Source organism: Triticum dicoccoides, chromosome 1B, assembly GCF_002162155.2.
Source record: "Triticum dicoccoides isolate Atlit2015 ecotype Zavitan chromosome 1B, WEW_v2.0, whole genome shotgun sequence".
Lineage (NCBI taxonomy): Eukaryota > Viridiplantae > Streptophyta > Magnoliopsida > Poales > Poaceae > Triticum > Triticum dicoccoides.
The window spans coordinates 328,914,143-328,927,150 of record NC_041381.1 but is presented as its reverse complement, the minus strand read 5'-3'; the positions used below and the strand labels follow the sequence as shown (position 1 = coordinate 328,927,150).

Below are 13,008 nucleotides of genomic sequence, written 5' to 3'. Positions count from 1 at the left end.
CGTAGGTTATCCTATAGGTTCTACTTGGCACAAACACTAATTAAAACATAAAACCACATCCAAACAGAAGGTAGATGGATTATTTATTCCTAAACAGAAGCAAAAACAAAAAAACACAAATAAAATTGGGTTGCCTCCCAACAAGCGCTATCGTTTAACGCCCCTAGCTAGGCATAAAAGCAAGGATAGATCTAGGTATTGCCATCTTTGGTAGGCAATCCATAAGTGGCTCTCATGATAGATTCATATGGTAATTTTATTTTCTTTCTAAGGAATTGTTCCATACCCTTCTTCAAGGGAAATTGGAATCTAATATTTCCTTCCTTCATATCAATAATTGCACCAATTGTTCTAAGGAAAGGTCTACCAAGAATAATAGGACATGAAGGATTGCAATCTATATCAAGAACGATAAAATCTATGGGCACATAATTCCTATTTGCAACAATAAGAACATTATTAATTCTTCTCATAGGTTTTTTAATAGTGGAATCCGCAAGATGCAAGTTTAGAGAGCAATCATCAAAATCACGGAAATCTAGCAAATCACATAAAGTTTTGGGAATAGTAGAGACACTAGCACCCAAATCACACAAAGCATGAAACTCATAATCTTTAATTTTAATTTTAATAGTAGGTTCCCACTCATCATAGAGTTTTCTAGGGATAGAAACTTTCAACTCAAGTTTTTCTTCACAAGATTGCATCAAGGCATCAACAATGTGTTCGGTAAAGGCCTTATTTTGACTATAAGCATAAGGAGAATCTAGCATGGATTGCAACAAGGAAATACAACCAATCAAAGAGCAATTTTCATAATTAAATTCCTTGAGATCCAAAATAGTGGGTTTAGCAACATCTAGGTTTTTATTTCTTTCAATCCCACTTTCATCAATTTCATCATCAAGATCTAGAAACTCCAAATTCTTAGAACGCCTTCTAGGTAAAGGAAGATCATATTCAGTTTCATCAAGATTCATATTGCAAAACAAAGATTTAATGGGGGACACATCAATAACTTTTAGATCTTCATCTTGATTTTCATAGGAATTGGAAGAACACGCTTTAATAAAGGCATCTTTGGAAGCACGCATCCTTGCGGTTCTTTCCTTGTACTCATCAATGGAAATTCTCATGGCTTTGAGAGACTCATTGATATCATGCTTAGGAGGAATAGATCTAAGCTTTAAAGAATCAATTTCAAGAGAAATTCTATCAATGTTCCTAGCCAAATCATCAACTTTAAGCAATTTCTCTTCAAGCAAAGCATCAAAATTCTTTTGTGAATTCATAAACTCTTGAACACTATTCTCAAATTCAGAGGGCATATTATTAAAATTTCCATAAGAGTTGTTGTAGGAATTTCCATAATTATTAGAAGGATTACTAGGATAAGGCCTAGGATTAAAATTCCCTCTATACGCGTTGTTTCCAAAACTATTCCTTCCAACAAAATTCACATCCATAGATTCATTATTATTCTCAAGCAAAGTAGACAAAGGCATATCATTGGGATCAAGAGGAGTATTTTTAGGAGCAAACATCTTCATAAGTTCATCCATCTTTTCACTCAAAACATTGATTTCTTCTATAGCATGCACTTTTTTACTAGAAGATCTTTCGGTGTGCCATTGAGAATAATTAGCCATAATATTATCAAGCAATTTTGTAGCATCTCCTAACGTAATTTCCATAAACGTGCCTCCCGCGGCCGAATCTAAAAGATTTCTAGAAGCAAAATTCAATCCGGCATAAAAAATCTGTATGATCATCCATAAATTCAAACCATGAGTAGGGCAATTGCGAAGCATCAATTTCATTCTTTCCCAAGATTGGGAAACATGCTCATGATTAAGTTGTTTAAAATTCATGATATCGTTCCTAAGAGTGATGATCTTAGCGGGAGGAAAATACTTAGAGATAAAATCATCTTTGCACTTGTTCCAAGAATCAATACTATTTTTAGGCAAAGACGAAAACCAAACTTTAGCACGATCTCTAAGAGAAAACGGAAATAACTTCAATTTGACAATATTGTTATCCGTATCTTTTTTCTTTTGCATATCACACAAATCAACAAAATTGTTTAGATGAGTAGCGGCATCTTCACTAGGAAGGCCGGTGAATTGATCTTTCATAACAAGATTCAGCAAAGCGGTATTGATTTCGCAAGACTCATCATTATTAAGAGGAGCAATCAGAGTACTAAGGAAATCATTATTGTTGGTATTCGAGAAGTCACACAATTTGGTATTATCTTGCGCCATGGCAACAAGTAATCCAACACACAAGCAAACAGAAAGGCAACGAGAAAAGGCAAACGGGAAAGAGAGGAGGAGATTGGGAAAGTGAGGGCGAATAAAACGGCAAGGGTGAAGTGGGGGAGAGGAAAACGAGAGGCAAATGGCAAATAATGTAATGCGAGAGATAGGGATTGCGACGGGTACTTGGTATAGTTGACTTGCTTGCATGAGCCTCCCCGGCAATGGCGCCAGAAAAAGGTCTTGATAACCCACAAGTATAGGGGATCACAATAGTTTTCGAGGGTAGAGTATTCAACCCAAATTTATTGATTCGACACAAGGGGAGCCAAAGAATATTCTCAAGTATTAGCAGTTGAGTTGTCAATTCAACCACACCTTGAAACTTAGTATTTGCAGCAAAGTGTTTAGTAGCAAAGTAATATGATAGTGGTGGTAACGGTAAAAAAAGTAAAGACAGCAAAAGTAATGTTTTTGGTATTTTGTAGTGATCTTAACAGTAGCAAAGGAAAAGTAAATAAGCGAGAACCAGTATATGGAAAACTCGTAGGCACCGGATTAGCGATGGATAATTATGCCAGATGCGGTTCGTCATGTAACAGTCATAACATAGGGTGACACAGAACTAGCTCCAGTTCATCAATGTAATGTAGGCATGTATTCCGTATATAGTCATACGTGCTTATGGAAAAGAACTTGCATGACATCTTTTGTCCTACCCTCCCGTGGCAGCGGGGTCCTATTGGAAACTAAGGAATATTAAGGCCTCCTTTTAATAGAGAACCGGAACAAAGCATTAGCACATAGTGAATACATGAACTCCTCAAACTATGGTTATCACCAGGAGTGGTCCCAATTATTGTCACTTCGGGGTTGCCGAATCATAACACATAGTAGGTGACTATAGACTTGCAAGATAGGATCAAGAACACACATATATTCATGAAAACATAATAGGTTCAGATCTGAAATCATGGCACTCGGGCCCTAGTGACAAGCATTAAGCATAGCAAAGTCATAGCAACATCAATCTCAGAACATAATGGATACTAGGGATCAAACCCTAACAAAACTAACTCGATTACACGATAAATCTCATCCAACCCATCATCGTCCAACAAGCCTATGATGGAATTACTCACGCACGGCGGTGAGCATCATGAAATTGGTGATGGAGGATGGTTGATGATGACAACGGCGACGAATCCCCCTCTCCGGAGCCCCGAACGGACTCCACATCAGCCCTCCTGAGAGAGATTAGGGCTTGGCGGCGGCTCCGTATCGTAAAACGCAATGATTTCTTCTCTTTGATTTTTTTCTCCCCGAAAGCCAATATATGGAGTTGGAGTTGGCGTCGGAGGGCCACCAGGGGGCCCACGAGGTAGGGGGGTGCGCCCAGGGGGGGCGCCCCCCCACCCTCGTGAGTAGGGTGTGGGCCCCCTGGTCTTCATCTTTGGCGAGGATTTTTTATTGTTTTTTCTAAGATGTTCCGTGGAGTTTCAGGTCGTTCCGAGAACTTCTATCTTCTGCACATAAAACAACACCATGGCAATTCTGCTGAAAACAGCATCAGTCCGGGTTAGTTCCATTCAAATCATACAAGTTAGAGTCCAAAACAATGGCAAAAGTGTTTGGAAAAGTAGATACGACAGAGACGTATCAGAACCCTCCCATGGCTAGTTAATTATTTGACTACTCAGTGTTCTTCACTCATATCTTTTGAAATAGTTTGTCATTTACTCATGTGCTTCATGTATATCCTATGAGTAAATGGGGGAATGAATTGAATGTCATAAATCTGAATTCCTATATGTTTCATATGCTTATAACATGGATAGTAATGACTTCACATATAAAGAGTATGAGGCATAAAAGTTGTTGAGAGTTGGCAAACATAGTTTTGGTCATCGTTGCAATTAATAGGAAGTAATAAGGAAAGAGAGGTTCACATACAAATATATTATCTTGGACATCTTTTATGATTGGGAGCACGCATTAAGTATGACATGCTAAAAGAGTTGACGTTGTACAAGGAAGACAACGTAATGGTTTATGTTTTCTCACATCTCAGTTAAAGTATATTATCATTGACCTTCCAAATATGTTGAGCTTGCCTTTCCCCCTCATGCTAGCCAAATTCCTTGCACCAAGTAGAGATACTACTTGTGCTTCCAAATATCCTTAAACCCCGTTTTGCCATGAGAGTCCACCATACCTACCTATGGATTGAGTAAGATCCTTCAGTAAGTTGTCATGTTGTAGGCAATAAAAATTGCTATCTAAATATGTATGACTTATTAGTGCAGAGAAAATAAGCTTTGTACGATCTTGTTGTGGAAGCAATAAAAGCGACGGACTGCATAATAAAGGTCCACATACAAGGGGCAATATAAAGTGACGTTCTTTTGCATTAAGATTTTATGCATCCAACCCTAAACGCACATGACAACCTCTGCTTCCCTCTGCGAAGGGCCTATCTTTTACTTTATGTTTTTACTTTATGCTTGAGTCAAGGTGATCCTCACCTTTCCCTTTTTCATTTTATCCTTTGGCAAGCTCCTCGTGTTTGAAAGATCATGATATATATATCCAATTGGATGTAAGTTAGCATGGGCTATTATTGTTGACATCACCTAAAGGTGAATACGTTGGGAGGCAACACAATAAGCCCCTATCTTTCTCACTGTTCGGCTGAAACTCCATAACCACAAGTATTGCGTGAGTGTTAGCAATTGTAGAAGACTAAATGATAGTTGAGTATGTGGACTTGCTGAAAAGCTCTATTCTTGACTCTTTCTGATGTTATGATAAATTGCAATTGCTTCAATGACTGAGATTATAGTTTGTTAGTTCTCAATGAAGTTTCTGAAGCATACTTGACATTGTGAATAGATTGTTACTTAATCATGAAAAGTTTTATGAGATAAGCTACTATTATGACACATATTTATGCTAGAAAAGGTGATTGAAATTATCATTGATCAAACTTGTGCACCTGCTAGCATTCACACTTCATAAATTATTTCTTTTATCATTTACCTACTCGAGGATGAGCAAGAATTAAGCTTGGGGATGCTGATAGGTCTCCAACGTATCTATAATTTATGAAGTATTCATGCTATTATATTATCCATCTATGATGTTTTATATGCATTTATATGCCATTTTATATGATTTTTGGGACTAACCTATTAACCTAGAGCCCAGTGCCAGTTTCTGTTTTCTCCTTGTTTTTGAGTTTTACAGAAAAGGAATACCAAACGGAGTCCAATTGACATGCCAATTTTTGATGATTTTTTATGGACCAAAAGAAGACCACGGAGCATCGGAGTTGGGCCAGAAGAGTTTCGGACTGCCCACGAGGGTGGGGGGTGCGCCCACCCCCCAGGGCGCGCCCCCTATCTCGTGGACAGCCCGGAGACCCCCCAGACGTGAAACCTACGCAAAAAAATTCCTATAAATACAGAAACCTTCGGGAAATAACCTAGATCGGAAGTTCCGCCGCCGCAAGGCTCTATAGCCACGAGAAATCAATCTAGGCCCTCTCCGGCACCCTGCCGGAGGGGGCCATCATCACCGGAGGCCATGGAGGAGGATCTCGGAGGGGCCATCATCGCCATGAAGGCCAAGGACCAGAGGGGGAAAGCCATGGAGGAGGAAGCACAAGGGGGAGAACCTCTCCCTCCTCTCTCTTGGTGGCACCGGAGTGCCATCGGGAGGGGAATCATCGCCGCGGTGATCATCTTCATCAACATCACCATCATCATCACCATCCTCATCTCTTTGACGCGGTCCACTCTCCCGCACCCTGCTGTAATCCCTACTTGAACATGGTGCTTTATGTCGCATATTTTGATTCAATGATGTGTTGCCATCCTATGATGTTTTGAGTAGATATCTTTTGTCCTTGGGTTGATTGATGGTCTAGATTGGTACGAGTTGTATGTTTTATTTTGGTGTTGTCCTATGGTGCCCTCCGTATCGCGCAAGCGTGAGGGATTCCCACTGTAGGGTGTTGCAATACGTTCATGGTTCGCTTATAGTGGGTTGGTGAGTGACTGAAACACAAACCCGAGTAAGGGGGTTGTTGCGTATGGGAATAAAGAGGACTTGATGCTTTAATGCTATGGTTGGGTTTTACCTTAATGATCTTTAGTAGTTGCGGACACTTTCTAGAGTTCCAATCATAAGTGCATATGATCCAAGTAGAGAAAGTATGTTAGCTTATGCCTCTCCCTCACATGAAATTGCAATGACGACTATCGGTCTTGTTAACAATTGCCTAGGACAATTCCGCACACCGATCCACCATTATTCCACACTCGCTATTTATATTATTTAGTAATATATTCTAACTTTTTGATAACAGCACCTACTTTTATATTTTAGCTCTCCGATATCATACAAAGTTATCCTCTTTATACCCACAACACAGTTTTATTTCTTATTTCTAGTTGGAAGCAAACGCTCGGTGCATGTAGAGTCGTATCAGTGGCAGATAGGGCTTGAGATAATATTGATCTTACCTTTGGCTCCTTGTGGGTTCGACACTCCATACTTATCACTTCCACCTTTGGGAATTGCTACGATGATCCCCTGCACTTGGGGATTATCAAGCTCTTTTCTGGCGCCGTTGCCGGGGAGCAATAGCGTGGGGTTGATATTCTCGTGTGTGCTTGTTTGCTTTCTTCACTAAGTAGATTTTGTTTTTCCTTTTTGTTTCTGTTTAGTTGTGGGTGAAACATACAAAAAAAATTAAAGAATGAAAATACCAAAAAATATTTACTTGCCTCTCATGCCTAAAAAAGTTTTTCAAAAAGAGAAGTGATTGGAAAGTTATGCATTGAAGAAGTGAGGGTCGACCTTGAGCACTTGTCTTCATGCTCACGGAAACAATGTACAAAATTTCACGGTAATATACCGACAGACAAAGGGAATTATGTATGTTGTCATAACGGTTCGACCGATAAAGATCTTCATAGAATATGTAGGAGCCAATATGGGCATTCAGGTTCCGCTATTGGTTATTAGTCGGAGAGATGTCTCGGTCATGTCTACATAGTTCTCGAACCCGTAGGGTCAACACGCTTAACGTTCGATGTCGATTTGGTATTATATGAGTTATGTGGTTTGGTGACCGAATGTTGTTCGGAGTCCCAAATGAGATCACAGACATGACGAGGAGCTCCGGGATGGTCTGGAGGTACAGATGGACATATAGGACGATACTATTTGGTCTCCGGAATGGTTTCGGAATGCACGGAAAGTTATCGGAATATCAGATGGGGTTCCGGAGGCACCGGGAGAGTATTGGGCCTTATTGGGCCATGTAGAGGGAATAGACTAGCCCACATGGGCTGATGTGCCCCCCTAAGGTAGCCATGCCCAATTAGATGGAAGGGGGAGGCGCCACCTCCTCCTACCATATCTCGGGAAGGGAGAAAGGAAAGAGAAGGGGCGCCTCCCCCCTTCCCTTCTCTCTTGTGCATTATATGGACGGGGGGCGCACAACTAAACCCGAGGGTGTCCGCCAGCCCTATTGGAGGCGCCCTAAGGCTGCCTCCTCCCCTCCCACACCTATATATATTTGGGGAGGGGTGCCACACAAGAAACAACTTATCTTTCTTTTTTAACATGCGCAGCCCACGACATACTGGTTTGTATTTTCTTGAGGGCCGTCATGTATCGACCGACTTATGGACCTCCAATCCTAGGTTTTATTTTTCCTGAAACATCCGCAGCACAACTTATGCATTTTTTTGAAGAAAACACAGAGGTCTGTTCTATTTTTCTATATAAGAATAGGAACACCAGGTCCAACTTATGTTTCCCTTCTAAATATATTATATATATTTATATTAGTTTATATGTATAAACACTATTCTAATCACGGGATCAGAATAATATTTTGATCACAACATGAACTTCCCGAGTAACGCGTCTGACCTTCCCCGAGTACTAGGTTGAACTTCAGCTAAAAAGTGTCCAAATGAGGATTGCGATATACGGTTGGAAAGCTATGGACACGACTATCATGACCCAAGTTGATTTTTTGTCAAAATGTAAGCGGTTTAAGAGCAGTTTTGAAAACTGTTTTTCCTTCATAAAAAAACATGAATCGTATTTTTGATCGCATTTCTAAACCGTTTATCGGAATGAGGCAAATAATATGGGTTGGAAAGCTGCTGTAAAACTGCTCCTTCCACATGTTGATAGTTTTCTGTAATTCCTTATGGTTAAAGAGTAATTTGGAAAATCATAAAATTTCGCAAACTGAATAGTTGAGTTTGTATTTTTGATGGCATTTCTAAACGGCTAATCAAATTGAGGCAAATGATATAGCGTTGGAAAGTTTATGAAAATGCGCTACTTTTTCATGTTGAAAGTTTTTTTTAATTTTGAATGGTTTAAGAAATTTAGAAAATGATACAAGTTCTAGCGAATTTGTATTTTCGAGCTAATTTTTGAACCGTGTCCGAATGCAGTAAATGATAAGGCGTTGGAAAGCTTGAGAAAATGCAAAACTTTTTTGTATCTATTACTTCTTCCAATTCCTTGCGGTTTTAAGTCAATTTTGAAAATGGCTAAAGACGTTTTTTGGCTGTAGTTTCTACAAATTTTATGTGATTGGGCAAATAATTTACCGTTGAAAAGCTACAAAAAATGCGAAACTTTTTCATGTTGATGGGTTTCTCTGATTCCTAGCCGTTTTCAAGTTATTTTGAAAATGGCGAGATCTTTCATTCTGCCTTTATCGCGAAACAGATTCTTCGAAAATGCACTGCATGAAGAACTTGAACTTCTCGGCATGTCTACGTGAACTTCACTCTATTTTTCATGGGATTTTTTGCTAGTAGCTCTCCATTCACTCACCGTAATTGAGCAGGAGGCATACAGGTGGAAAGCTGTTGTAAACACACAACTTTCTCGTGTTAATCAATTTTTCATACTCGCGACGGTTTTAAAAGTTTTTCATCTGAAATTCATTCAATGTAGTAGTTGAACTTCTGTTGTTTTCACGTTGAACTTCTATGACGTATTTTCGTTTGTAATTTTTCTCATCCATTCGTCAGTGTTACACAAATGATAGTCCTTTTGTACAAACCTCTCTCATAATATTTTTTTTAACTTTCTTCAACTGAGGACTTGAATTTATAACGACAAAAAATTTGGACCTTACTTTTTTATTCATTGTCTCATATTAAACACACACCATGTAGTACATGAACTTTTTCCATTTTTATAATTTGAATTTTTGTTTTTCTTTTTTGAAATCAAATTGTTCCCAAATAATAACTGAACTTCTTTGTGGATTGAGAGAATTATTTTAAAACGCAAAAAAACAATTTCTTTTTTGTGTTTTTAAACATGGGAATACAAGGTGAACCTCTCTTGCAAGAATTTTTGAACTTCCCCAGATAGAGCACTTGAACTTTTTTCGACAAACCTTTCAAGATTTTATTTTTCTATACTTTTATTCTCACCTAAAATACATTCCTTGCAGTACTTGAACTTCTTGTTGTTTTCAATATGAACTCCTTCGCATTTTGTGTATACGTCAAATTACACGCAATTGAATGTCGGATGTCATTTTTTTCATTTTAAAACATGTAATTGGAGGTCGGACGTCCCGCAATATAAATCCTGAACCATGCACAAAGGTGCACGCGAACTTCTTGCAAAAAATCTGAATTATTTATAAACTTCAAACTTCTCTGTTATTTTAATTTCAACTTATTAGTCACATTCTTAGAAAGGAAATATGTTTTTAAATAAGCATCAAACATTTTTTTTGTAAATTGAACCGTATACATCGAACTACTCATCTTTTTTAATTTGAACATCGTCATTTTTATTCTTTAGTAACAAGGAAAATCTGAGTTTTTATAAATATCGAACTTCTCTATTTTTGTAATTTGGACTTCTTAATTTATTTATTTTAGTAATAGAAATATCCTAGTTTTGTAATAAATATGAACGTCTAGAGTTTTTAATTATAGAAACGTTGAAGTATTTTTTTGATTTTTGAACTTCTCTATTTTTCAAAATTCAAACTTCATGTTTTTTTTTTGTTTTTTAGAGATGGTGAAATAACTGCCGAGCTTTTTCAGAACATATACCGAAGATATTTGGACTTTGATTTTTTGTATGTATGAACTTCTGATTTATTCAAAAAATAAAGAAAAAGACATACCCATGGCACGAGCACACTGAACATATTTGGACTTTGATTTTTTGTATGTATGAACTTCTGATTTATTCAAAAAATAAAGAAAAAGACATACCCATGGCACGAGCACACTGAACACACACACAAGCACCACACGCACGCACACACGACGATCTTATAAAAGAAATGGGTGGTGACATAGTATGGGCTAAATTGGTTCCATTTATCTCAAATTGAGGTTCAGTAGCGTTTTTCCTTCTCTGTTGGTTGTAGCAGGACTTCACACATTTCACCAAACATGCTAGTTATTAGGGGGAAATCCCACACGTGCGCAGGGAGAAATGTGTGTGTGGTGCTACCATTGTGCTTGCCATGTGATATAGAACGTCCACAAAAATTTGAAGTTTTTGTTGATGTCAACCACGTAAACATGTGGCTGCTGACAGCTAACCAATGTAACGCATGCAGGTTGGGAACATGGTCCAAATCGTGATGTAACTAGCTCACGCAGTGGCTCCTTGTAACGATCCGTATATTTTCACATAGTAATTCCACCTTAATTAGATAATTAAGTAGAATAAATTAAGAAAATACATTTCAGATTTCTTCAACCAGCATAACCACTCAAATATATATTTATATTCACACACCTCAAACAGTACAGTTGTACAAGTGTATTACAAATCTTTGGACAAAAGTATAGGGAGACCATACTATGCTAATCTATACAGCAATGCCACACCAAACTTAGACCAACACAAAATATCTTTGAGTCAACTAGGACAACAGGACACAGTTGAGACACACTGACCACCACTCTCACGTGCACAATATATTAATAGTCAATTGGTCAATAGTATAGTCTATGTATGGGCTTCAACCTTCAGCCAATTAGAAGCTAGCACCTGTGAGAACAATGGAGAAGGGAATGGGCTGCCATACCAGCCAGGGGAGATGGATTTCTGATATTAAGAGGGGAGAGAGCAGGGCAAGCCATTGCCAAGACCTCACTCATCTCCATTCTTCCAAATAGCCAAACCAACAGCTTGTCTTCCCCACCGTCTTCATCTCTCTACCTACAACCAACAAGAATCCAAGAGCAATAAGTGAAGATGGTGACCTGAGCAATATTGGAGATCGAAGGGGACAGGCTAGAGCAAGAAGCTAGCCTACTGGACTGGGGTCTGGAGGTAGGAGCAACACTAGTAGGACCAACAGAGGGAGCAAGAGAAGAAAGGTGAGCTCTTCTTCTTCTGCCATTTCTTTAGTATTCACAAGCACAAAGAAGCCAGCCCAGATGCACATACAAAAGTATCCCAGTGATCCATACGTGCACGCAAATCACAGCAAGAACATCTATCTCTGTTTTTGGAAGTAACAGTATAAGAAAGAAAGGGGATACAGCCTCAAATAAGTAAAATAAAATGAAGCAAGGTATTTGTACAGCATCACTACACAAACATCTTGCACAGGAGGAACTGGTTCAGTACACACACATGCACATGAGACTAAATTAATTTACTAGATCTGAGAACTTGAGCATAAAAAAATAGGGAGAGGAACAAGGGCATCACTAACTTGCACATATGCTCGATCTGCTCCATGGCTGCACACTTGAGCGTTAACCTGCACCACCCAGCGGCACCGCGGTCATCAGCGCCGGCGAGTTCAATCTGGAGCAGCAGAGGAAGAGCAGCCCCAACAAGAACATAACCTGCACGACAAATCTGAGAGGGGATTAGAAAGTTTGGGGTTGAATCCTTGGGGAAAAATTAGGGATTTGGACCAGGGGGGAGAGAGAGAGCGGAAGATCAGGCAGCGGCGGAGCAGCATCTTTCCATCGCTGGCGGCAGGATCGATCTGGACAAGGAGCAGAGGAACCAGAGGAGGGCATCAGCGACTTGTGTGCTGCAACTTATGTGCTCGTTCGCTTCACAACTAATACTTGAGTACTAGTACTAGTACTAGGAGAGAGAGAAAGAGTCACTTAGCTTAAGCTGAAATGTCACGTACACTCTCAGGATATTAGTACTAATTAGCTAGTTAGATGCCATCTCAATAATGCTAGCTACCCAGTACACACTACACTGATACATATCAAATATCTGGTATAATAATTTTACAAGTTTAAACCTTGGTGACCGTAGGATGATCACACTGCACCGGCGTATTTTATTCTTTAGTTATTCACTCGACTTAGTCTCGGTATATATTTGCCGAACTGCAGGAAGCGAGTATAGTCAGGAGAAGGAGGCGCTACAGAAGCAAACTGAGTTCGGGGCTGAATACGATAACTCAGGCAAGCTCTCCTCGATCATGCTGAGTAGAAATATTTTTCCAAAAACACTATTCACTACTATCTTATCATCAACTTGCATAAAATGTTTTGGTAATAAATTGTGTGGAGTGACTGTTGACAAAGAGTTGGGTTAGCTGATGGAGCAGCTAATTGATTGATTTATTTATTTTTTTATAATTATTTGGTGGGTAGAGGGTGCCCTGGATGGACATACTACATACTGGAAGGTGGGGCCCTCTACATATGGCTAGTATATTAAGATTAAATAACTTTCATTC

At 39.0% G+C, this 13,008-nt stretch overlaps 1 long non-coding RNA gene across 1 annotated transcript; it reads right to left on the bottom strand.

Moving 5' to 3' along the window:
- Positions 1-11,048: 11,048 nt before the first annotated feature.
- LOC119333280 lies at positions 11,049-12,419 on the bottom strand. The gene is made up of 2 exons (XR_005161174.1): positions 12,010-12,419; positions 11,049-11,793 (listed from the first exon to the last, which is right to left on the bottom strand). It is a non-coding gene; the product is annotated as an uncharacterized LOC119333280 (long non-coding RNA).
- Positions 12,420-13,008: the final 589 nt, after the last annotated feature.